The sequence below is a fragment of the Balaenoptera physalus genome (assembly GCF_965194825.1).
Source record: "Balaenoptera physalus genome assembly, chromosome: 9".
NCBI lineage: Eukaryota > Metazoa > Chordata > Mammalia > Artiodactyla > Balaenopteridae > Balaenoptera > Balaenoptera physalus.
In genome coordinates, this window is record NC_138888.1 from 77,371,971 (window position 1) to 77,398,754 (window position 26,784).

The following is a 26,784-nucleotide window of genomic DNA, read 5'->3' on the forward strand; positions in this document are numbered from 1 at the left end:
CATCTGATTGAGACATAAGGGTGGACACTCTTGGGGCTGAGAGGTTTGGTGAGGTTGGGTGAGGAAACACAGACCCTTTAAAGTAATACTGCATGGTACCCATCCCATGGGTCCCAAATCTCCAGGTTCAAGGGCATCTTCCTACATCAAAAACATGCATGAGAAACCCAGAAGATGGTACACCGTGTGATCGGGAAAGGTTTCCAAAACGCACCTCTTTTCTCATCTCCTTGTGCTCGGGTTCGCCATTCCAGCCGCTTTACTTGCAATCTCCCTCCTTGGAGAATCAGCACCTTTAACCTCCTGTTCCGTACAGGTTGCAATTTGTCCTGAGGATGAACGGGAAGAGGGGGAACCAATGAGAGACTAGCTCTAGGTATCGGGACAGGCACAGGTCACTCTATTTTCCCATCAGGAAGAAGAATTAACCACAGGCTCAGCCTGCCGCCCGGGACCAGAATAGGGCCTGAAGCAATCCTGCGCTTTTGCGGCCAGCTCCCAAGAAAGCGAGTTGAAAAATGGAGCTCAGGGGCACTGCAATTCACAAACCTGAAGACTTATAAATGATAACTCTGGTCCACAAATATATTGAGGGAAGGCAACGAAGAGGAATGGAAAGCAAGGCAGAATTGCAGGAAACAGATTTCAGGAGGGAGATTCGAATCGGCTTTAAAGCACAGGAAAAGCGGCAAAACCTCGACAATGAAGCCCTTGGCCAAAAAGGGCGTATGCGTTTTTTCCTGAATATATTCAGGAAAAAACGCATACGCCCTTTTTGGCCAACCAAGCAACCTGGAAAGGCAAATCAGCGCTACAAAGAAGTCTCGCTTCCCATCGGTCAAAAGGGCCATGCTGAATAAAGTGTCAAAACCAGAAATGCACGACAGGCCATGGAGAAACGGGAGCCTGGCTACGCTGATGGGCGGGATGTAAATTGCCAACAGCCACTCTGGAGAAGTGTACGGTGTGTCCTGAAACCTCCAAAAAACTCAGCTTAGAGAGCATAGGGCACTTCCACTCATGGGCGTATAAATTGGGAAAACTAAAAATCAGCAAGACACAGGCACCCCAAAGTTTAGGGCTGCTCTGTTGACAAGAACCTCCACTTCGTTACACCTTAAATATCCCAGGAAAGAGAAAAATGGATAAAGAAGTTGTGGTCCTTATGTACAATGGAATATCACTCAGCCATGAAACCAACGTCATAAGGCTAGTAGCAGCATGATGAGTGGATTTAGGTATGACGATTCTAAGTGAAATAAGTCATACAGAAAAAGACACTTATCATAAGATATCACTTATAGAGGGAATGTAAAAACCGCTACCCTTGAACTGAATTACAAAACAGAACAGAGTCCCACGTTTAGAAAACACACTATGGCTGCTTCACGGGAAAGGTGAGGTGGGGTGATGCATAAAACACGGGTTTCAAATTAGCTCAGATACCGTTCCATAAAGCCAATATGTAATAGACAAGACCTACTCCTTGCTCAGTGAATTGGACTCAACACCCCCTATTCACCGCCCAAGAATATATCTGACTAGTAAGAATCTTAAAACCTATGTTTTGATATCTCTCTGTAAGTGAGTCAAGTGGGTGTAAAGCGGCAGAAACACAGCAGAGAAAAGCAGCTAAACCACATTATAAAAATCAATTACTTTTAAAAACCCGTGAAACAAAGACAGTGAAATAGAGAGAAATTCTTACAAAATTCGTTCAGGGGCTGTGATGCCACCTGGATTGACCATATCTAGACCCACAGCTGATTGAGACATAAGGGTGGACACTCTTGGGGCTGAGAGGTTTGGTGAGGTTGGGTGAGGAAACACAGACCCTTTAAAGTAATACTGCATGGTACCCATCCCATGGGTCCCAAATCTCCAGGTTCAAGGGCATCTTCCTACATCGAAAACATGCATGAGAAACCCAGAAGATGGTACACCGTGTGATCGGGGAAGGTTTCCAAAACGCACCTCTTTTCTCATCTCCTTGTGCTCGGGTTCGCCATTCCAGCCGCTTTACTAGCAATCTCCCTCCTTGGAGAATCAGCACCTTTAACCTCCTGTTCCGTACAGGTTGCAATTTGTCCTGAGGATGAACGGGAAGAGGGGGAACCAATGAGAGACTAGCTCTAGGTATCGGGACAGGCACAGGTCACTCTATTTTCCCATCAGGAAGAAGAATTAACCACAGGCTCAGCCTGCCGCCCGGGACCAGAATAGGGCCTGAAGCAATCTTGCGCTTTTGCGGCCAGCTCCCAAGAAAGTGAGTTGAAAAATGGAGCTCAGGGGCACTGCAATTCACAAACCTGCAGACTTATAAATGATAACTCTCGTCCACAAATATATTGAGGGAAGGTAACGAAGAGGAATGGAAAACAAGGCAGAATTGCAGGAAACAGATTTCAGGAGGGAGATTCGAATCGCCTTTAAAGCACAGGAAAAGCGGCAAAACCTCGACAATGAAGCCCTTGGCCAAAAAGGGCGTATGCGTTTTTTCCTGAATATATTCAGGAAAAAACGCATACGCCCTTTTTGGCCAACCAAGCAACCTGGAAAGGCAAATCAGCGCTACAAAGAAGTCTCGCTTCCCATCGGTCAAAAGGGCCATGCTGAATAAAGTGTCAAAACCAGAAATGCAGGACAGGCCATGGAGAAACGGGAGCCTGGCTACGCTGATGGGCGGGATGTAAATTGCCAACAGCCACTCTGGAGAAGTGTACGGTGTGTCCTGAAACCTCCAAAAAACTCAGCTTAGAGAGCATAGGGCACTTCCACTCATGGGCGTATAAATTGGGAAAACTAAAAATCAGCAAGACACAGGCACCCCAAAGTTTAGGGCTGCTCTGTTGACAAGAACCTCCACTTCGTTACACCTTAAATATCCCAGGAAAGAGAAAAATGGATAAAGAAGTTGTGGTCCTTATGTACAATGGAATATCACTCAGCCATGAAACCAACGTCATAAGGCTAGTAGCAGCATGATGAGTGGATTTAGGTATGACGATTCTAAGTGAAATAAGTCATACAGAAAAAGACACTTATCATAAGATATCACTTATAGAGGGAATGTAAAAACCGCTACCCTTGAACTGAATTACAAAACAGAACAGAGTCCCACGTTTAGAAAACACACTATGGCTGCTTCACGGGAAAGATGAGGTGGGGTGATGCATAAAACAAGGGTTTCAAATTAGGTCAGATACCGTTCCATAAAGCCAATATGTAATAGACAAGACCTACTCCTTGCTCAGTGAATTGGACTCAACACCCCCTATTCACCGCCCAAGAATATATCTGACTAGTAAGAATCTTAAAACCTATGTTTTGATATCTCTCTGTAAGTGAGTCAAGTGGGTGTAAAGTGGCAGAAACACAGCAGAGGAAAGCAGCTAAACCACATTATAAAAATCAATTACTTTTAAAAACCCGTGAAACAAAGACAGTGAAAGAGAGAGAAATTCTTACAAAATTCGTTCAGGGGCTGTGATGCCACCTGGATTGACCATATCTAGACCCACATCTGATTGAGACATAAGGGTGGACACTCTTGGGGCGGAGAGGTTTGGTGAGGTTGGGTGAGGAAACACAGACCCTTTAAAGTAATACTGCATGGTTACCATCCCATGGGTCCCAAATCTCCAGGTTCAAGGGCATCTTCCTATATCGAAAACATGCATGAGCAACCCAGAAGATGGTACACCGTGTGATCGGGAAAGGTTTCCAAAACGCACCTCTTTTCTCATCTCCTTGTGCTCGGGTTCGCCATTCCAGCCGCTTTACTTGCAATCTCCCTCCTTGGAGAATCAGCACCTTTAACCTCCTGTTCCGTACAGGTTGCAATTTGTCCTGAGGATGAACGGGAAGAGGGGGAACCAATGAGAGACTAGCTCTAGGTATCGGGACAGGCACAGGTCACTCTATTTTCCCATCAGGAAGAGGAATTAACCACAGGCTCAGCCTGCCGCCCGGGACCAGAATAGGGCCTGAAGCAATCTTGCGCTTTTGCGGCCAGCTCCCAAGAAAGTGAGTTGAAAAATGGAGCTCAGGGGCACTGCAATTCACAAACCTGCAGACTTATAAATGATAACTCTCGTCCACAAATATATTGAGGGAAGGTAACGAAGAGGAATGGAAAGCAAGGCAGAATTGCAGGAAACAGATTTCAGGAGGGAGATTCGAATCGCCTTTAAAGCACAGGAAAAGCGGCAAAACCTCGACAATGAAGCCCTTGGCCAAAAAGGGCGTATGCGTTTTTTCCTGAATATATTCAGGAAAAACGCATACGCCCTTTTTGGCCAACCAAGCAACCTGGAAAGGCAAATCAGCGCTACACAGAAGTCTCGCTTCCCATCGGTCAAAAGGGCCATGCTGAATAAAGTGTCAAAACCAGAAATGCAGGACAGGCCACGGAGAAACGGGAGCCTGGCTACGCTGATGGGCGGGATGTAAATTGCCAACAGCCACTCTGGAGAAGTGTACGGTGTGTCCTGAAACCTCCAAAAAACTCAGCTTAGAGAGCATAGGGCACTTCCACTCATGGGCGTATAAATTGGGAAAACTAAAAATCAGCAAGACACAGGCACCCCAAAGTTTAGGGCTGCTCTGTTGACAAGAACCTCCACTTCGTTACACCTTAAATATCCCAGGAAAGAGAAAAATGGATAAAGAAGTTGGGGTCCTTATGTACAATGGAATATCACTCAGCCATGAAACCAACGTCATAAGGCTAGTAGCAGCATGATGAGTGGATTTAGGTATGACGATTCTAAGTGAAATAAGTCATACAGAAAAAGACACTTATCATAAGATATCACTTATAGAGGGAATGTAAAAACCGCTACCCTTGAACTGAATTACAAAACAGAACAGAGTCCCACGTTTAGAAAACACACTATGGCTGCTTAACGGGAAAGGTGAGGTGGGGTGATGCATAAAACAAGGGTTTCAAATTAGGTCAGATACCGTTCCATAAAGCCAATATGTAATAGACAAGACCTACTCCTTGCTCAGTGAATTGGACTCAACACCCCCTATTCACCGCCCAAGAATATATCTGACTAGTAAGAATCTTAAAACCTATGTTTTGATATCTCTCTGTAAGTGAGTCAAGTGGGTGTAAAGCGGCAGAAACACAGCAGAGGAAAGCAGCTAAACCACATTATAAAAATCAATTACTTTTAAAAACCCGTGAAACAAAGACAGTGAAAGAGAGAGAAATTCTTACAAAATTCGTTCAGGGGCTGTGATGCCACCTGGATTGACCATATCTAGACCCACATCTGATTGAGACATAAGGGTGGACACTCTTGGGGCTGAGAGGTTTGGTGAGGTTGGGTGAGGAAACACAGACCCTTTAAAGTAATATTGCATGGTACCCATCCCATGGGTCCCAAATCTCCAGGTTCAAGGGCATCTTCCTACATCAAAAACATGCATGAGAAACCCAGAAGATGGTACACCGTGTGATCGGGAAAGGTTTCCAAAACGCACCTCTTTTCTCATCTCCTTGTGCTCGGGTTCGCCATTCCAGCCGCTTTACTTGCAATCTCCCTCCTTGGAGAATCAGCACCTTTAACCTCCTGTTCCGTACAGGTTGCAATTTGTCCTGAGGATGAACGGGAAGAGGGGGAACCAATGAGAGACTAGCTCTAGGTATCGGGACAGGCACTGGTCACTCTATTTTCCCATCAGGAAGAAGAATTAACCACAGGCTCAGCCTGCCGCCCGGGACCAGAATAGGGCCTGAAGCAATCCTGCGCTTTTGCGGCCAGCTCCCAAGAAAGCGAGTTGAAAAATGGAGCTCAGGGGCACTGCAATTCACAAACCTGCAGACTTATAAATGATAACTCTGGTCCACAAATATATTGAGGGAAGGCAACGAAGAGGAATGGAAAGCAAGGCAGAATTGCAGGAAACAGATTTCAGGAGGGAGATTCGAATCGGCTTTAAAGCACAGGAAAAGCGGCAAAACCTCGACAATGAAGCCCTTGGCCAAAAAGGGCGTATGCGTTTTTTCCTGAATATATTCAGGAAAAAACGCATACGCCCTTTTTGGCCAACCAAGCAACCTGGAAAGGCAAATCAGCGCTACAAAGAAGTCTCGTTTCCCATCGGTCAAAAGGGCCATGCTGAATAAAGTGTCAAAACCAGAAATGCACGACAGGCCATGGAGAAACGGGAGCCTGGCTACGCTGATGGGCGGGATGTAAATTGCCAACAGCCACTCTGGAGAAGTGTACGGTGTGTCCTGAAACCTCCAAAAAACTCAGCTTAGAGAGCATAGGGCACTTCCACTCATGGGCGTATAAATTGGGAAAACTAAAAATCAGCAAGACACAGGCACCCCAAAGTTTAGGGCTGCTCTGTTGACAAGAACCTCCACTTCGTTACACCTTAAATATCCCAGGAAAGAGAAAAATGGATAAAGAAGTTGTGGTCCTTATGTACAATGGAATATCACTCAGCCATGAAACCAACGTCATAAGGCTAGTAGCAGCATGATGAGTGGATTTAGGTATGACGATTCTAAGTGAAATAAGTCATACAGAAAAAGACACTTATCATAAGATATCACTTATAGAGGGAATGTAAAAACCGCTACCCTTGAACTGAATTACAAAACAGAACAGAGTCCCACGTTTAGAAAACACACTATGGCTGCTTCACGGGAAAGGTGAGGTGGGGTGATGCATAAAACACGGGTTTCAAATTAGCTCAGATACCGTTCCATAAAGCCAATATGTAATAGACAAGACCTACTCCTTGCTCAGTGAATTGGACTCAACACCCCCTATTCACCGCCCAAGAATATATCTGACTAGTAAGAATCTTAAAACCTATGTTTTGATATCTCTCTGTAAGTGAGTCAAGTGGGTGTAAAGCGGCAGAAACACAGCAGAGGAAAGCAGCTAAACCACATTATAAAAATCAATTACTTTTAAAAACCCGTGAAACAAAGACAGTGAAAGAGAGAGAAATTCTTACAAAATTCGTTCAGGGGCTGTGATGCCACCTGGATTGACCATATCTAGACCCACATCTGATTGAGACATAAGGGTGGACACTCTTGGGGCTGAGAGGTTTGGTGAGGTTGGGTGAGGAAACACAGACCCTTTAAAGTAATACTGCATGGTACCCATCCCATGGGTCCCAAATCTCCAGGTTCAAGGGCATCTTCCTACATCAAAAACATGCATGAGAAACCCAGAAGATGGTACACCGTGTGATCGGGAAAGGTTTCCAAAACGCACCTCTTTTCTCATCTCCTTGTGCTCGGGTTCGCCATTCCAGCCGCTTTACTTGCAATCTCCCTCCTTGGAGAATCAGCACCTTTAACCTCCTGTTCCGTACAGGTTGCAATTTGTCCTGAGGATGAACGGGAAGAGGGGGAACCAATGAGAGACTAGCTCTAGGTATCGGGACAGGCACAGGTCACTCTATTTTCCCATCAGAAAGAAGAATTAACCACAGGCTCAGCATGCCGCCCGGGACCAGAATAGGGCCTGAAGCAATCCTGCACTTTTGCGGCCAGCTCCCAAGAAAGCGAGTTGAAAAATGGAGCTCAGGGGCACTGCAATTCACAAACCTGCAGACTTATAAATGATAACTCTGGTCCACAAATATATTGAGGGAAGGCAACGAAGAGGAATGGAAAGCAAGGCAGAATTGCAGGAAACAGATTTCAGGAGGGAGATTCGAATCGGCTTTAAAGCACAGGAAAAGCGGCAAAACCTCGACAATGAAGCCCTTGGCCAAAAAGGGCGTATGCGTTTTTTCCTGAATATATTCAGGAAAAAACGCATACGCCCTTTTTGGCCAACCAAGCAACCTGGAAAGGCAAATCAGCGCTACAAAGAAGTCTGGCTTCCCATCGGTCAAAAGGGCCATGCTGAATAAAGTGTCAAAACCAGAAATGCACGACAGGCCATGGAGAAACGGGAGCCTGGCTACGCTGAAGGGCGGGATGTAAATTGCCAACAGCCACTCTGGAGAAGTGTACGGTGTGTCCTGAAACCTCCAAAAAACTCAGCTTAGAGAGCATAGGGCACTTCCACTCATGGGCGTATAAATTGGGAAAACTAAAAATCAGCAAGACAGAGGCACCCCAAAGTTTAGGGCTGCTCTGTTGACAAGAACCTCCACTTCGTTACACCTTAAATATCCCAGGAAAGAGAAAAATGGATAAAGAAGTTGTGGTCCTTATGTACAATGGAATATCACTCAGCCATGAAACCAAAGTCATAAGTCTAGTAGCAGCATGATGAGTGGATTTAGGTATGACGATTCTAAGTGAAATAAGTCATACAGAAAAAGACACTTATCATAAGATATCACTTATAGAGGGAATGTAAAAACCGCTACCCTTGCACTGAATTACAAAACAGAACAGAGTCCCACGTTTAGAAAACACACTATGGCTGCTTCACGGGAAAGGTGAGGTGGGGTGATGCATAAAACACGGGTTTCAAATTAGCTCAGATACCGTTCCATAAAGCCAATATGTAATAGACAAGACCTACTCGTTGCTCAGTGAATTGGACTCAACACCCCCTATTCACCGCCCAAGAATATATTGACTAGTAAGAATCTTAAAACCTATGTTTTGATATCTCTCTGTAAGTGAGTCAAGTGGGTGTAAAGCGGCAGAAACACAGCAGAGGAAAGCAGCTAAACCACATTATAAAAATCAATTACTTTTAAAAACCCGTGAAACAAAGACAGTGAAAGAGAGAGAAATTCTTACAAAATTCGTTCAGGGGCTGTGATGCCACCTGGATTGACCATATCTAGACCCACATCTGATTGAGACATAAGGGTGGACACTCTTGGGGCTGAGAGGTTTGGTGAGGTTGGGTGAGGAAACACAGACCCTTTAAAGTAATACTGCATGGTAACCATCCCATGGGTCCCAAATCTCCAGGTTCAAGGGCATCTTCCTATATCGAAAGCATGCATGAGAAACCCAGAAGATGGTACACCGTGTGATCGGGAAAGGTTTCCAAAACGCACCTCTTTTCTCATCTCCTTGTGCTCGGGTTCGCCATTCCAGCCGCTTTACTTGCAATCTCCCTCCTTGGAGAATCAGCACCTTTAACCTCCTGTTCCGTACAGGTTGCAATTTGTCCTGAGGATGAACGGGAAGAGGGGGAACCAATGAGAGACTAGCTCTAGGTATCGGGACAGGCACAGGTCACTCTATTTTCCCATCAGGAAGAAGAATTAACCACAGGCTCAGCCTGCCGCCCGGGACCAGAATAGGGCCTGAAGCAATCCTGCGCTTTTGCGGCCAGCTCCCAAGAAAGCGAGTTGAAAAATGGAGCTCAGGGGCACTGCAATTCACAAACCTGCAGACTTATAAATGATAACTCTGGTCCACAAATATATTGAGGGAAGGCAACGAAGAGGAATGGAAAGCAAGGCAGAATTGCAGGAAACAGATTTCAGGAGGGAGATTCGAATCGGCTTTAAAGCACAGGAAAAGCGGCAAAACCTCGACAATGAAGCTCTTGGCCAAAAAGGGCGTATGCGTTTTTTCCTGAATATATTCAGGAAAAAACGCATACGCCCTTTTTGGCCAACCAAGCAACCTGGAAAGGCAAATCAGCGCTACAAAGAAGTCTCGCTTCCCATCGGTCAAAAGGGCCATGCTGAATAAAGTGTCAAAACCAGAAATGCAGGACAGGCCATGGAGAAACGGGAGCCTGGCTACGCTGATGGGCGGGATGTAAATTGCCAACAGCCACTCTGGAGAAGTGTACGGTGTGTCCTGAAACCTCCAAAAAACTCAGCTTAGAGAGCATAGGGCACATCCACTCATGGGCGTATAAATTGGGAAAACTAAAAATCAGCAAGACACAGGCACCCCAAAGTTTAGGGCTGCTCTGTTGACAAGAACCTGCACTTCGTTACACCTTAAATATCCCAGGAAAGAGAAAAATGGATAAAGAAGTTGTGGTCCTTATGTACAATGGAATATCACTCAGCCATGAAACCAACGTCATAAGGCTAGTAGCACCATGATGAGTGGATTTAGGTATGACGATTCTAAGTGAAATATGTCACACAGAAAAAGACACTTATCATAAGATATCACTTATAGAGGGAATGTAAAAACCGCTACCCTTGAACTGAATTACAAAACAGAACAGAGTCCAACGTTTAGAAAACACACTATGGCTGCTTAACGGGAAAGGTGAGGTGGGGTGATGCATAAAACAAGGCTTTCAAATTAGCTCAGATACAGTTCCATAAACCCAATATGTAATAGACAAGACCTACTCCTTGCTCAGTGATTTGTACACAACACCCCCTATTCACCGCCCAAGAATATATCTGACTAGTAAGAATCTTAAAACCTATGTTTTGATATCTCTCTGTAAGTGAGTCAAGTGAGTGTAAAGCGGCAGAAACACAGCAGAGGAAAGCAGCTAAACCACATTATAAAAATCAATTACTTTTAAAAACCCGTGAAACAAAGACAGTGAAAGAGAGTGAAATTCTTACAAAATTCGTTCAGGGGCTGTGATGCCACCTGGATTGACCATATCTAGACCCACAGCTGATTGAGACATAAGGGTGGACACTCTTGGGGCTGAGAGGTTTGGTGAGGTTGGGTGAGGAAACACAGACCCTTTAAAGTAATACTGCATGGTACCCATCACATGGGTCCCAAATCTCCAGGTTCAAGGGCATCTTCCTACATTGAAAACATGCATGAGAAACCCAGAAGATGGTACACCGTGTGATCGGGAAAGGTTTCCAAAACGCACCTCTTTTCTCATCTCCTTGTGCTCGGGTTCGCCATTCCAGCCGCTTTACTAGCAATCTCCCTCCTTGGAGAATCAGCACCTTTAACCTCCTGTTCCGTACTGGTTGCAATTTGTCCTGAGGATGAACGGGAAGAGGGGTAACCAATGAGAGACTAGCTCTAGGTATCGGGACAGGCACAGGTCACTCTATTTTCCCATCAGGAAGAAGAATTAACCACAGGCTCAGCCTGCCGCCCGTGACCAGAATAGGGCCTGAAGCAATCTTGCGCTTTTGCGGCCAGCTCCCAAGAAAGTGAGTTGAAAAATGGAGCTCAGGGGCACTGCAATTCACAAACCTGCAGACTTATAAATGATAACTCTCGTCCACAAATATATTGAGGGAAGGTAACGAAGAGGAATGGAAAGCAAGGCAGAATTGCAGGAAACAGATTTCAGGAGGGAGATTCGAATCACCTTTAAAGCACAGGAAAAGCGGCAAAACCTCGACAATGAAGCCCTTGGCCAAAAAGGGCGTATGCGTTTTCTCCTGAATATATTCAGGAAAAAACGCATACGCCCTTTTTGGCCAACCAAGCAACCTGGAAAGGCAAATCAGCGCTACAAAGAAGTCTCGCTTCCCATCGGTCAAAAGGGACATGCTGAATAAAGTGTCAAAACCAGAAATGCAGGACAGGCCATGGAGAAACGGGAGCCTGGCTACGCTGATGGGCGGGATGTAAATTGCCAACAGCCACTCTGGAGAAGTGTACGGTGTGTCCTGAAACCTCCAAAAAACTCAGCTTAGAGAGCATAGGGCACTTCCACTCATGGGCGTATAAATTGGGAAAACTAAAAATCAGCAAGACACAGGCACCCCAAAGTTTAGGGCTGCTCTGTTGACAAGAACCTCCACTTCGTTACACCTTAAATATCCCAGGAAAGAGAAAAATGGATAAAGAAGTTGTGGTCCTTATGTACAATGGAATATCACTCAGCCATGAAACCAACGTCATAAGGCTAGTAGCAGCATGATGAGTGGATTTAGGTATGACGATTCTAAGTGAAATAAGTCATACAGAAAAAGACACTTATCATAAGATATCACTTATAGAGGGAATGTAAAAACCGCTACCCTTGAACTGAATTACAAAACAGAACAGAGTCCCACGTTTAGAAAACACACTATGGCTGCTTCACGGGAAAGGTGAGGTGGGGTGATGCATAAAACACGGGTTTCAAATTAGCTCAGATACCGTTCCATAAAGCCAATATGTAATAGACAAGACCTACTCCTTGCTCAGTGAATTGGACTCAACACCCCCTATTCACCGCCCAAGAATATATCTGACTAGTAAGAATCTTAAAACCTATGTTTTGATATCTCTCTGTAAGTGAGTCAAGTGGGTGTAAAGCGGCAGAAAAACAGCAGAGGAAAGCAGCTAAACCACATTATAAAAATCAATTACTTTTAAAAACCCGTGAAACAAAGACAGTGAAAGAGAGAGAAATTCTTACAAAATTCGTTCAGGGGCTGTGATGCCACCTGGATTGACCATATCTAGACCCACATCTGATTGAGACATAAGGGTGGACACTCTTGGGGCTGAGAGGTTTGGTGAGGTTGGGTGAGGAAACACAGACCCTTTAAAGTAATACTGCATGGTAACCATCCCATGGGTCCCAAATCTCCAGGTTCAAGGGCATCTTCCTATATCGAAAGCATGCATGAGAAACCCAGAAGATGGTACACCGTGTGATCGGGAAAGGTTTCCAAAACGCACCTCTTTTCTCATCTCCTTGTGCTCGGGTTCGCCATTCCAGCCGCTTTACTTGCAATCTCCCTCCTTGGAGAATCAGCACCTTTAACCTCCTGTTCCGTACAGGTTGCAATTTGTCCTGAGGATGAACGGGAAGAGGGGGAACCAATGAGAGACTAGCTCTAGGTATCGGGACAGGCACAGGTCACTCTATTTTCCCATCAGGAAGAAGAATTAACCACAGGCTCAGCCTGCCGCCCGGGACCAGAATAGGGCCTGAAGCAATCCTGCGCTTTTGCGGCCAGCTCCCAAGAAAGCGAGTTGAAAAATGAAGCTCAGGGGCACTGCAATTCACAAACCTGCAGACTTATAAATGATAACTCTGGTCCACAAATATATTGAGGGAAGGCAACGAAGAGGATTGGAAAGCAAGGCAGAATTGCAGGAAACAGATTTCAGAAGGGAGATTCGAATCGCCTTTAAAGCACAGGAAAAGCGGCAAAACCTCGACAATGATGCCCTTGGCCAAAAAGGGCGTATGGGTTTTTTCCTGAATATATTCAGGAAAAAACGCATACGCCCTTTTTGGCCAACCAAGCAACCTGGAAAGGCAAATCAGCGCTACAAAGAAGTCTCGCTTCCCATCGGTCAAAAGGGCCATGCTGAATAAAGTGTCAAAACCAGAAATGCAGGACAGGCTATGGAGAAATGGGAGCCTGGCTACGCTGATGGGCGGGATGTAAATTGCCAATAGCCACTCTGGAGAAGTGTACGGTGTGTCCTGAAATCTCTAAAAAACTCAGCTTAGAGAGCATAGGGCACATCCACTCATGGGCGTATAAATTGGGAAAACTAAAAATCAGCAAGACACAGGCACCCCAAAGTTTAGGGCTGCTCTGTTGACAAGAACCTCCACTTCGTTACACCTTAAATATCCCAGGAAAGAGAAAAATGGATAAAGAAGTTGTGGTCCTTATGTACAATGGAATATCACTCAGCCATGAAACCAACGTCATAAGGCTAGTAGCAGCATGATGAGTGGATTTAGGTATGACGATTCTAAGTGAAATAAGTCATACAGAAAAAGACACTTATCATAAGATATCACTTATAGAGGGAATGTAAAAACCGCTACCCTTGCACTGAATTACAAAACAGAACAGAGTCCCACGTTTAGAAAACACACTATGGCTGCTTCACGGGAAAGGTGAGGTGGGGTGATGCATAAAACACGGGTTTCAAATTAGCTCAGATACCGTTCCATAAAGCCAATATGTAATAGACAAGACCTACTCGTTGCTCAGTGAATTGGACTCAACACCCCCTATTCACCGCCCAAGAATATATTGACTAGTAAGAATCTTAAAACCTATGTTTTGATATCTCTCTGTAAGTGAGTCAAGTGGGTGTAAAGCGGCAGAAACACAGCAGAGGAAAGCAGCTAAACCACATTATAAAAATCAATTACTTTTAAAAACCCGTGAAACAAAGACAGTGAAAGAGAGAGAAATTCTTACAAAATTCGTTCAGGGGCTGTGATGCCACCTGGATTGACCATATCTAGACCCACATCTGATTGAGACATAAGGGTGGACACTCTTGGGGCTGAGAGGTTTGGTGAGGTTGGGTGAGGAAACACAGACCCTTTAAAGTAATACTGCATGGTAACCATCCCATGGGTCCCAAATCTCCAGGTTCAAGGGCATCTTCCTATATCGAAAGCATGCATGAGAAACCCAGAAGATGGTACACCGTGTGATCGGGAAAGGTTTCCAAAACGCACCTCTTTTCTCATCTCCTTGTGCTCGGGTTCGCCATTCCAGCCGCTTTACTTGCAATCTCCCTCCTTGGAGAATCAGCACCTTTAACCTCCTGTTCCGTACAGGTTGCAATTTGTCCTGAGGATGAACGGGAAGAGGGGGAACCAATGAGAGACTAGCTCTAGGTATCGGGACAGGCACAGGTCACTCTATTTTCCCATCAGGAAGAAGAATTAACCACAGGCTCAGCCTGCCGCCCGGGACCAGAATAGGGCCTGAAGCAATCCTGCGCTTTTGCGGCCAGCTCCCAAGAAAGCGAGTTGAAAAATGGAGCTCAGGGGCACTGCAATTCACAAACCTGCAGACTTATAAATGATAACTCTGGTCCACAAATATATTGAGGGAAGGCAACGAAGAGGAATGGAAAGCAAGGCAGAATTGCAGGAAACAGATTTCAGGAGGGAGATTCGAATCGGCTTTAAAGCACAGGAAAAGCGGCAAAACCTCGACAATGAAGCTCTTGGCCAAAAAGGGCGTATGCGTTTTTTCCTGAATATATTCAGGAAAAAACGCATACGCCCTTTTTGGCCAACCAAGCAACCTGGAAAGGCAAATCAGCGCTACAAAGAAGTCTCGCTTCCCATCGGTCAAAAGGGCCATGCTGAATAAAGTGTCAAAACCAGAAATGCAGGACAGGCCATGGAGAAACGGGAGCCTGGCTACGCTGATGGGCGGGATGTAAATTGCCAACAGCCACTCTGGAGAAGTGTACGGTGTGTCCTGAAACCTCCAAAAAACTCAGCTTAGAGAGCATAGGGCACATCCACTCATGGGCGTATAAATTGGGAAAACTAAAAATCAGCAAGACACAGGCACCCCAAAGTTTAGGGCTGCTCTGTTGACAAGAACCTGCACTTCGTTACACCTTAAATATCCCAGGAAAGAGAAAAATGGATAAAGAAGTTGTGGTCCTTATGTACAATGGAATATCACTCAGCCATGAAACCAACGTCATAAGGCTAGTAGCACCATGATGAGTGGATTTAGGTATGACGATTCTAAGTGAAATATGTCACACAGAAAAAGACACTTATCATAAGATATCACTTATAGAGGGAATGTAAAAACCGCTACCCTTGAACTGAATTACAAAACAGAACAGAGTCCAACGTTTAGAAAACACACTATGGCTGCTTAACGGGAAAGGTGAGGTGGGGTGATGCATAAAACAAGGCTTTCAAATTAGCTCAGATACAGTTCCATAAACCCAATATGTAATAGACAAGACCTACTCCTTGCTCAGTGATTTGTACACAACACCCCCTATTCACCGCCCAAGAATATATCTGACTAGTAAGAATCTTAAAACCTATGTTTTGATATCTCTCTGTAAGTGAGTCAAGTGAGTGTAAAGCGGCAGAAACACAGCAGAGGAAAGCAGCTAAACCACATTATAAAAATCAATTACTTTTAAAAACCCGTGAAACAAAGACAGTGAAAGAGAGTGAAATTCTTACAAAATTCGTTCAGGGGCTGTGATGCCACCTGGATTGACCATATCTAGACCCACAGCTGATTGAGACATAAGGGTGGACACTCTTGGGGCTGAGAGGTTTGGTGAGGTTGGGTGAGGAAACACAGACCCTTTAAAGTAATACTGCATGGTACCCATCACATGGGTCCCAAATCTCCAGGTTCAAGGGCATCTTCCTACATTGAAAACATGCATGAGAAACCCAGAAGATGGTACACCGTGTGATCGGGAAAGGTTTCCAAAACGCACCTCTTTTCTCATCTCCTTGTGCTCGGGTTCGCCATTCCAGCCGCTTTACTAGCAATCTCCCTCCTTGGAGAATCAGCACCTTTAACCTCCTGTTCCGTACTGGTTGCAATTTGTCCTGAGGATGAACGGGAAGAGGGGTAACCAATGAGAGACTAGCTCTAGGTATCGGGACAGGCACAGGTCACTCTATTTTCCCATCAGGAAGAAGAATTAACCACAGGCTCAGCCTGCCGCCCGTGACCAGAATAGGGCCTGAAGCAATCTTGCGCTTTTGCGGCCAGCTCCCAAGAAAGTGAGTTGAAAAATGGAGCTCAGGGGCACTGCAATTCACAAACCTGCAGACTTATAAATGATAACTCTCGTCCACAAATATATTGAGGGAAGGTAACGAAGAGGAATGGAAAGCAAGGCAGAATTGCAGGAAACAGATTTCAGGAGGGAGATTCGAATCACCTTTAAAGCACAGGAAAAGCGGCAAAACCTCGACAATGAAGCCCTTGGCCAAAAAGGGCGTATGCGTTTTCTCCTGAATATATTCAGGAAAAAACGCATACGCCCTTTTTGGCCAACCAAGCAACCTGGAAAGGCAAATCAGCGCTACAAAGAAGTCTCGCTTCCCATCGGTCAAAAGGGACATGCTGAATAAAGTGTCAAAACCAGAAATGCAGGACAGGCCATGGAGAAACGGGAGCCTGGCTACGCTGATGGGCGGGATGTAAATTGCCAACAGCCACTCTGGAGAAGTGTACGGTGTGTCCTGAAACCTCCAAAAAACTCAGCTTAGAGAGCATAGGGCACTTCCACTCATGGGCGTATAAATTGGGAAAACTAAAAATCAGCAAGACACAGGCACCCCAAAGTTTAGGGCTGCTCTGTTGACAAGAACCTCCACTTCGTTACACCTTAAATATCCCAGGAAAGAGAAAAATGGATAAAGAAGTTGTGGTCCTTATGTACAATGGAATATCACTCAGCCATGAAACCAACGTCATAAGGCTAGTAGCAGCATGATGAGTGGATTTAGGTATGACGATTCTAAGTGAAATAAGTCATACAGAAAAAGACACTTATCATAAGATATCACTTATAGAGGGAATGTAAAAACCGCTACCCTTGAACTGAATTACAAAACAGAACAGAGTCCCACGTTTAGAAAACACACTATGGCTGCTTCACGGGAAAGGTGAGGTGGGGTGATGCATAAAACACGGGTTTCAAATTAGCTCAGATACCGTTCCATAAAGCCAATATGTAATAGACAAGACCTACTCCTTGCTCAGTGAATTGGACTCAACACCCCCTATTCACCGCCCAAGAATATATCTGACTAGTAAGAATCTTAAAACCTATGTTTTGATATCTCTCTGTAAGTGAGTCAAGTGGGTGTAAAGCGGCAGAAAAACAGCAGAGGAAAGCAGCTAAACCACATTATAAAAATCAATTACTTTTAAAAACCCGTGAAACAAAGACAGTGAAAGAGAGAGAAATTCTTACAAAATTCGTTCAGGGGCTGTGATGCCACCTGGATTGACCATATCTAGACCCACATCTGATTGAGACATAAGGGTGGACACTCTTGGGGCTGAGAGGTTTGGTGAGGTTGGGTGAGGAAACACAGACCCTTTAAAGTAATACTGCATGGTAACCATCCCATGGGTCCCAAATCTCCAGGTTCAAGGGCATCTTCCTATATCGAAAGCATGCATGAGAAACCCAGAAGATGGTACACCGTGTGATCGGGAAAGGTTTCCAAAACGCACCTCTTTTCTCATCTCCTTGTGCTCGGGTTCGCCATTCCAGCCGCTTTACTTGCAATCTCCCTCCTTGGAGAATCAGCACCTTTAACCTCCTGTTCCGTACAGGTTGCAATTTGTCCTGAGGATGAACGGGAAGAGGGGGAACCAATGAGAGACTAGCTCTAGGTATCGGGACAGGCACAGGTCACTCTATTTTCCCATCAGGAAGAAGAATTAACCACAGGCTCAGCCTGCCGCCCGGGACCAGAATAGGGCCTGAAGCAATCCTGCGCTTTTGCGGCCAGCTCCCAAGAAAGCGAGTTGAAAAATGAAGCTCAGGGGCACTGCAATTCACAAACCTGCAGACTTATAAATGATAACTCTGGTCCACAAATATATTGAGGGAAGGCAACGAAGAGGATTGGAAAGCAAGGCAGAATTGCAGGAAACAGATTTCAGAAGGGAGATTCGAATCGCCTTTAAAGCACAGGAAAAGCGGCAAAACCTCGACAATGATGCCCTTGGCCAAAAAGGGCGTATGGGTTTTTTCCTGAATATATTCAGGAAAAAACGCATACGCCCTTTTTGGCCAACCAAGCAACCTGGAAAGGCAAATCAGCGCTACAAAGAAGTCTCGCTTCCCATCGGTCAAAAGGGCCATGCTGAATAAAGTGTCAAAACCAGAAATGCAGGACAGGCTATGGAGAAATGGGAGCCTGGCTACGCTGATGGGCGGGATGTAAATTGCCAATAGCCACTCTGGAGAAGTGTACGGTGTGTCCTGAAATCTCTAAAAAACTCAGCTTAGAGAGCATAGGGCACATCCACTCATGGGCGTATAAATTGGGAAAACTAAAAATCAGCAAGACACAGGCACCCCAAAGTTTAGGGCTGCTCTGTTGACAAGAACCTCCACTTCGTTACACCTTAAATATCCCAGGAAAGAGAAAAATGGATAAAGAAGTTGTGGTCCTTATGTACAATGGAATATCACTCAGCCATGAAACCAACGTCATAAGGCTAGTAGCAGCATGATGAGTGGATTTAGGTATGACGATTCTAAGTGAAATAAGTCATACAGAAAAAGACACTTATCATAAGATATCACTTATAGAGGGAATGTAAAAACCGCTACCCTTGAACTGAATTACAAAACAGAACAGAGTCCCACGTTTAGAAAACACACTATGGCTGCTTCACGGGAAAGGTGAGGTGGGGTGATGCATAAAACAAGGGTTTCAAATTAGGTCAGATACCGTTCCATAAAGCCAATATGTAATAGACAAGACCTACTCCTTGCTCAGTGAATTGGACTCAACACCCCCTATTCACCGCCCAAGAATATATCTGACTAGTAAGAATCTTAAAACCTATGTTTTGATATCTCTCTGTAAGTGAGTCAAGTGGGTGTAAAGCGGCAGAAACACAGCAGAGGAAAGCAGCTAAACCACATTATAAAAATCAATTACTTTTAAAAACCCGTGAAACAAAGACAGTGAAAGAGAGAGAAATTCTTACAAAATTCGTTCAGGGGCTGTGATGCCACCTGGATTGACCATATCTAGACCCACATCTGATTGAGACATAAGGGTGGACACTCTTGGGGCTGAGAGGTTTGGTGAGGTTGGGTGAGGAAACGCAGACCCTTTAAAGTAATACTGCGTGGTACCCATCCCATGGGTCCCAAATCTCCAGGTTCAAGGGCATCTTCCTATATCGAAAACATGCATGAGAAACGCAGAAGATGGTACACCGTGTGATCGGGAAAGGTTTCCAAAACGCACCTCTTTTCTCATCTCCTTGTGCTCGGGTTCGCCATTCCAGCCGCTTTACTTGCAATCTCCCTCCTTGGAGAATCAGCACCTTTAACCTCCTGTTCTATACTGGTTGCAATTTGTCCTGAGGATGAACGGGAAGAGGGGTAACCAATGAGAGACTACCTCTAGGTATCGGGACAGGCACAGGTCACTCTATTTTCCCATCAGGAAGAAGAATTAACCACAGGCTCAGCCTGCCGCCCGGGACCAGAATAGGGCCTGAAGCAATCTTGCGCTTTTGCGGCCAGCTCCCAAGAAAGTGAGTTGAAAAATGGAGCTCAGGGGCACTGCAATTCACAAACCTGCAGACTTATAAATGATAACTCTCGTCCACAAATATATTGAGGGAAGGTAACGAAGAGGAATGGAAAGCAAGGCAGAATTGCAGGAAACAGATTTCAGGAGGGAGATTCGAATCGGCTTTAAAGCACAGGAAAAGCGGCAAAACCTCGACAATGAAGCCCTTGGCCAAAAAGGGCGTATGCGTTTTTTCCTGAATATATTCAGGAAAAAACGCATACGCCCTTTTTGGCCAACCAAGCAACCTGGAAAGGCAAATCAGCGCTACAAAGAAGTCTCGCTTCCCATCGGTCAAAAGGGCCATGCTGAATAAAGTGTCAAAACCAGAAATGCAGGACAGGCCATGGAGAAACGGGAGCCTGGCTACGCTGATGGGCGGGATGTAAATTGCCAACAGCCACTCTGGAGAAGTGTACGGTGTGTCCTGAAACCTCCAAAAAACTCAGCTTAGAGAGCATAGGGCACTTCCACTCATGGGCGTATAAATTGGGAAAACTAAAAATCAGCAAGACACAGGCACCCCAAAGTTTAGGGCTGCTCTGTTGACAAGAACCTCCACTTCGTTACACCTTAAATATCCCAGGAAAGAGAAAAATGGATAAAGAAGTTGTGGTCCTTATGTACAATGGAATATCACTCAGCCATGAAACCAACGTCATAAGGCTAGTAGCAGCATGATGAGTGGATTTAGGTATGACGATTCTAAGTGAAATAAGTCATACAGAAAAAGACACTTATCATAAGATATCACTTATAGAGGGAATGTAAAAACCGCTACCCTTGAACTGAATTACAAAACAGAACAGAGTCCCACGTTTAGAAAACACACTATGGCTGCTTAACGGGAAAGGTGAGGTGGGGTGATGCATAAAACACGGGTTTCAAATTAGCTCATATACCGTTCCATAAAGCCAATATGTAATAGACAAGACCTACTCCTTGCTCAGTGAATTGGACTCAACACCCCCTATTCACCGCCCAAGAATATATCTGACTAGTAAGAATCTTAAAACCTATGTTTTGATATCTCTCTGTAAGTGAGTCAAGTGGGTGTAAAGCGGCAGAAACACAGCAGAGGAAAGCAGCTAAACCACATTATAAAAATCAATTACTTTTAAAAACCCGTGAAACAAAGACAGTGAAATAGAGAGAAATTCTTACAAAATTCGTTCAGGGGCTGTGATGCCACCTGGATTGACCATATCTAGACCCACAGCTGATTGAGACATAAGGGTGGACACTCTTGGGGCTGAGAGGTTTGGTGAGGTTGGGTGAGGAAACACAGACCCTTTAAAGTAATACTGCATGGTACCCATCCCATGGGTCCCAAATCTCCAGGTTCAAGGGCATCTTCCTACATCGAAAACATGCATGAGAAACCCAGAAGATGGTACACCGTGTGATCGGGGAAGGTTTCCAAAACGCACCTCTTTTCTCATCTCCTTGTTCTCGGGTTCGCCATTCCAGCCGCTTTACTAGCAATCTCCCTCCTTGGAGAATCAGCACCTTTAACCTCCTGTTCCGTACAGGTTGCAATTTGTCCTGAGGATGAACGGGAAGAGGGGGAACCAATGAGAGACTAGCTCTAGGTATCGGGACAGGCACAGGTCACTCTATTTTCCCATCAGGAAGAAGAATTAACCACAGGCTCAGCCTGCCGCCCGGGACCAGAATAGGGCCTGAAGCAATCTTGCGCTTTTGCGGCCAGCTCCCAAGAAAGTGAGTTGAAAAATGGAGCTCAGGGGCACTGCCATTCACAAACCTGCAGACTTATAAATGATAACTCTCGTCCACAAATATATTGAGGGAAGGTAACGAAGAGGAATGGAAAACAAGGCAGAATTGCAGGAAACAGATTTCAGGAGGGAGATTCGAATCGCCTTTAAAGCACAGGAAAAGCGGCAAAACCTCGACAATGAAGCCCTTGGCCAAAAAGGGCGTATGCGTTTTTTCCTGAATATATTCAGGAAAAAACGCATACGCCCTTTTTGGCCAACCAAGCAACCTGGAAAGGCAAATCAGCGCTACAAAGAAGTCTCGCTTCCCATCGGTCAAAAGGGCCATGCTGAATAAAGTGTCAAAACCAGAAATGCAGGACAGGCCATGGAGAAACGGGAGCCTGGCTACGCTGATGGGCGGGATGTAAATTGCCAACAGCCACTCTGGAGAAGTGTACGGTGTGTCCTGAAACCTCCAAAAAACTCAGCTTAGAGAGCATAGGGCACTTCCACTCATGGGCGTATAAATTGGGAAAACTAAAAATCAGCAAGACACAGGCACCCCAAAGTTTAGGGCTGCTCTGTTGACAAGAACCTCCACTTCGTTACACCTTAAATATCCCAGGAAAGAGAAAAATGGATAAAGAAGTTGTGGTCCTTATGTACAATGGAATATCACTCAGCCATGAAACCAACGTCATAAGGCTAGTAGCAGCATGATGAGTGGATTTAGGTATGACGATTCTAAGTGAAATAAGTCATACAGAAAAAGACACTTATCATAAGATATCACTTATAGACGGAATGTAAAAACCGCTACCCTTGAACTGAATTACAAAACAGAACAGAGTCCCACGTTTAGAAAACACACTATGGCTGCTTAACGGGAAAGGTGAGGTGGGGTGATGCATAAAACAAGGGTTTCAAATTAGGTCAGATACCGTTCCATAAAGCCAATATGTAATAGACAAGACCTACTCCTTGCTCAGTGAATTGGACTCAACACCCCCTATTCACCGCCCAAGAATATATCTGACTAGTAAGAATCTTAAAACCTATGTTTTGATATCTCTCTGTAAGTGAGTCAAGTGGGTGTAAAGCGGCAGAAACACAGCAGAGGAAAGCAGCTAAACCACATTATAAAAATCAATTACTTTTAAAAACCCGTGAAACAAAGACAGTGAAAGAGAGAGAAATTCTTACAAAATTCGTTCAGGGGCTGTGATGCCACCTGGATTGACCATATCTAGACCCACATCTGATTGAGACATAAGGGTGGACACTCTTGGGGCGGAGAGGTTTGGTGAGGTTGGGTGAGGAAACACAGACCCTTTAAAGTAATACTGCATGGTAACCATCCCATGGGTCCCAAATCTCCAGGTTCAAGGGCATCTTCCTATATCGAAAACATGCATGAGCAACCCAGAAGATGGTACACCGTGTGATCGGGAAAGGTTTCCAAAACGCACCTCTTTTCTCATCTCCTTGTGCTCGGGTTCGCCATTCCAGCCGCTTTACTTGCAATCTCCCTCCTTGGAGAATCAGCACCTTTAACCTCCTGTTCCGTACAGGTTGCAATTTGTCCTGAGGATGAACGGGAAGAGGGGTAACCAATGAGAGACTAGCTCTAGGTATCGGGACAGGCACAGGTCACTCTATTTTCCCATCAGGAAGAGGAATTAACCACAGGCTCAGCCTGCCGCCCGGGACCAGAATAGGGCCTGAAGCAATCTTGCGCTTTTGCGGCCAGCTCCCAAGAAAGTGAGTTGAAAAATGGAGCTCAGGGGCACTGCAATTCACAAACCTGCAGACTTATAAATGATAACTCTCGTCCACAAATATATTGAGGGAAGGTAACGAAGAGGAATGGAAAGCAAGGCAGAATTGCAGGAAACAGATTTCAGGAGGGAGATTCGAATCGCCTTTAAAGCACAGGAAAAGCGGCAAAACCTCGACAATGAAGCCCTTGGCCAAAAAGGGCGTATGCGTTTTTTCCTGAATATATTCAGGAAAAAACGCATACGCCCTTTTTGGCCAACCAAGCAACCTGGAAAGGCAAATCAGCGCTACAAAGAAGTCTCGCTTCCCATCGGTCAAAAGGGCCATGCTGAATAAAGTGTCAAAACCAGAAATGCAGGACAGGCCACGGAGAAACGGGAGCCTGGCTACGCTGATGGGCGGGATGTAAATTGCCAACAGCCACTCTGGAGAAGTGTACGGTGTGTCCTGAAACCTCCAAAAAACTCAGCTTAGAGAGCATAGGGCACTTCCACTCATGGGCGTATAAATTGGGAAAACTAAAAATCAGCAAGACACAGGCACCCCAAAGTTTAGGGCTGCTCTGTTGACAAGAACCTCCACTTTGTTACACCTTAAATATCCCAGGAAAGAGAAAAATGGATAAAGAAGTTGTGGTCCTTATGTACAATGGAATATCACTCAGCCATGAAACCAACGTCATAAGGCTAGTAGCAGCATGATGAGTGGATTTAGGTATGACGATTCTAAGTGAAATAAGTCATACAGAAAAAGACACTTATCATAAGATATCACTTATAGAGGGAATGTAAAAACCGCTACCCTTGAACTGAATTACAAAACAGAACAGAGTCCCACGTTTAGAAAACACACTATGGCTGCTTAACGGGAAAGGTGAGGTGGGGTGATGCATAAAACAAGGGTTTCAAATTAGGTCAGATACCGTTCCATAAAGCCAATATGTAATAGACAAGACCTACTCCTTGCTCAGTGAATTGGACTCAACACCCCCTATTCACCGCCCAAGAATATATCTGACTAGTAAGAATCTTAAAACCTATGTTTTGATATCTCTCTGTAAGTGAGTCAAGTGGGTGTAAAGCGGCAGAAACACAGCAGAGGAAAGCAGCTAAACCACATTATAAAAATCAATTACTTTTAAAAACCCGTGAAACAAAGACAGTGAAAGAGAGAGAAATTCTTACAAAATTCGTTCAGGGGCTGTGATGCCACCTGGATTGACCATATCTAGACCCACATCTGATTGAGACATAAGGGTGGACACTCTTGGGGCTGAGAGGTTTGGTGAGGTTGGGTGAGGAAACACAGACCCTTTAAAGTAATACTGCATGGTACCCATCCCATGGGTCCCAAATCTCCAGGTTCAAGGGCATCTTCCTACATCAAAAACATGCATGAGAAACCCAGAAGATGGTACACCGTGTGATCGGGAAAGGTTTCCAAAACGCACCTCTTTTCTCATCTCCTTGTGCTCGGGTTCGCCATTCCAGCCGCTTTACTTGCAATCTCCCTCCTTGGAGAATCAGCACCTTTAACCTCCTGTTCCGTACAGGTTGCAATTTGTCCTGAGGATGAACGGGAAGAGGGGGAACCAATGAGAGACTAGCTCTAGGTATCGGGACAGGCACAGGTCACTCTATTTTCCCATCAGGAAGAAGAATTAACCACAGGCTCAGCCTGCCGCCCGGGACCAGAATAGGGCCTGAAGCAATCCTGCGCTTTTGCGGCCAGCTCCCAAGAAAGCGAGTTGAAAAATGGAGCTCAGGGGCACTGCAATTCACAAACCTGAAGACTTATAAATGATAACTCTGGTCCACAAATATATTGAGGGAAGGCAACGAAGAGGAATGGAAAGCAAGGCAGAATTGCAGGAAACAGATTTCAGGAGGGAGATTCGAATCGGCTTTAAAGCACAGGAAAAGCGGCAAAACCTCGACAATGAAGCCCTTGGCCAAAAAGGGCGTATGCGTTTTTTCCTGAATATATTCAGGAAAAAACGCATACGCCCTTTTTGGCCAACCAAGCAACCTGGAAAGGCAAATCAGCGCTACAAAGAAGTCTCGCTTCCCATCGGTCAAAAGGGCCATGCTGAATAAAGTGTCAAAACCAGAAATGCACGACAGGCCATGGAGAAACGGGAGCCTGGCTACGCTGATGGGCGGGATGTAAATTGCCAACAGCCACTCTGGAGAAGTGTACGGTGTGTCCTGAAACCTCCAAAAAACTCAGCTTAGAGAGCATAGGGCACTTCCACTCATGGGCGTATAAATTGGGAAAACTAAAAATCAGCAAGACACAGGCACCCCAAAGTTTAGGGCTGCTCTGTTGACAAGAACCTCCACTTCGTTACACCTTAAATATCCCAGGAAAGAGAAAAATGGATAAAGAAGTTGTGGTCCTTATGTACAATGGAATATCACTCAGCCATGAAACCAACGTCATAAGGCTAGTAGCAGCATGATGAGTGGATTTAGGTATGACGATTCTAAGTGAAATAAGTCATACAGAAAAAGACACTTATCATAAGATATCACTTATAGAGGGAATGTAAAAACCGCTACCCTTGAACTGAATTACAAAACAGAACAGAGTCCCACGTTTAGAAAACACACTATGGCTGCTTAACGGGAAAGGTGAGGTGGGGTGATGCATAAAACAAGGGTTTCAAATTAGGTCAGATACCGTTCCATAAAGCCAATATGTAATAGACAAGACCTACTCCTTGCTCAGTGAATTGGACTCAACACCCCCTATTCACCGCCCAAGAATATATCTGACTAGTAAGAATCTTAAAACCTATGTTTTGATATCTCTCTGTAAGTGAGTCAAGTGGGTGTAAAGCGGCAGAAACACAGCAGAGGAAAGCAGCTAAACCACATTATAAAAATCAATTACTTTTAAAAACCCGTGAAACAAAGACAGTGAAAGAGAGAGAAATTCTTACAAAATTCGTTCAGGGGCTGTGATGCCACCTGGATTGACCATATCTAGACCCACATCTGATTGAGACATAAGGGTGGACACTCTTGGGGCTGAGAGGTTTGGTGAGGTTGGGTGAGGAAACACAGACCCTTTAAAGTAATACTGCATGGTACCCATCCCATGGGTCCCAAATCTCCAGGTTCAAGGGCATCTTCCTACATCAAAAACATGCATGAGAAACCCAGAAGATGGTACACCGTGTGATCGGGAAAGGTTTCCAAAACGCACCTCTTTTCTCATCTCCTTGTGCTCGGGTTCGCCATTCCAGCCGCTTTACTTGCAATCTCCCTCCTTGGAGAATCAGCACCTTTAACCTCCTGTTCCGTACAGGTTGCAATTTGTCCTGAGGATGAACGGGAAGAGGGGGAACCAATGAGAGACTAGCTCTAGGTATCGGGACA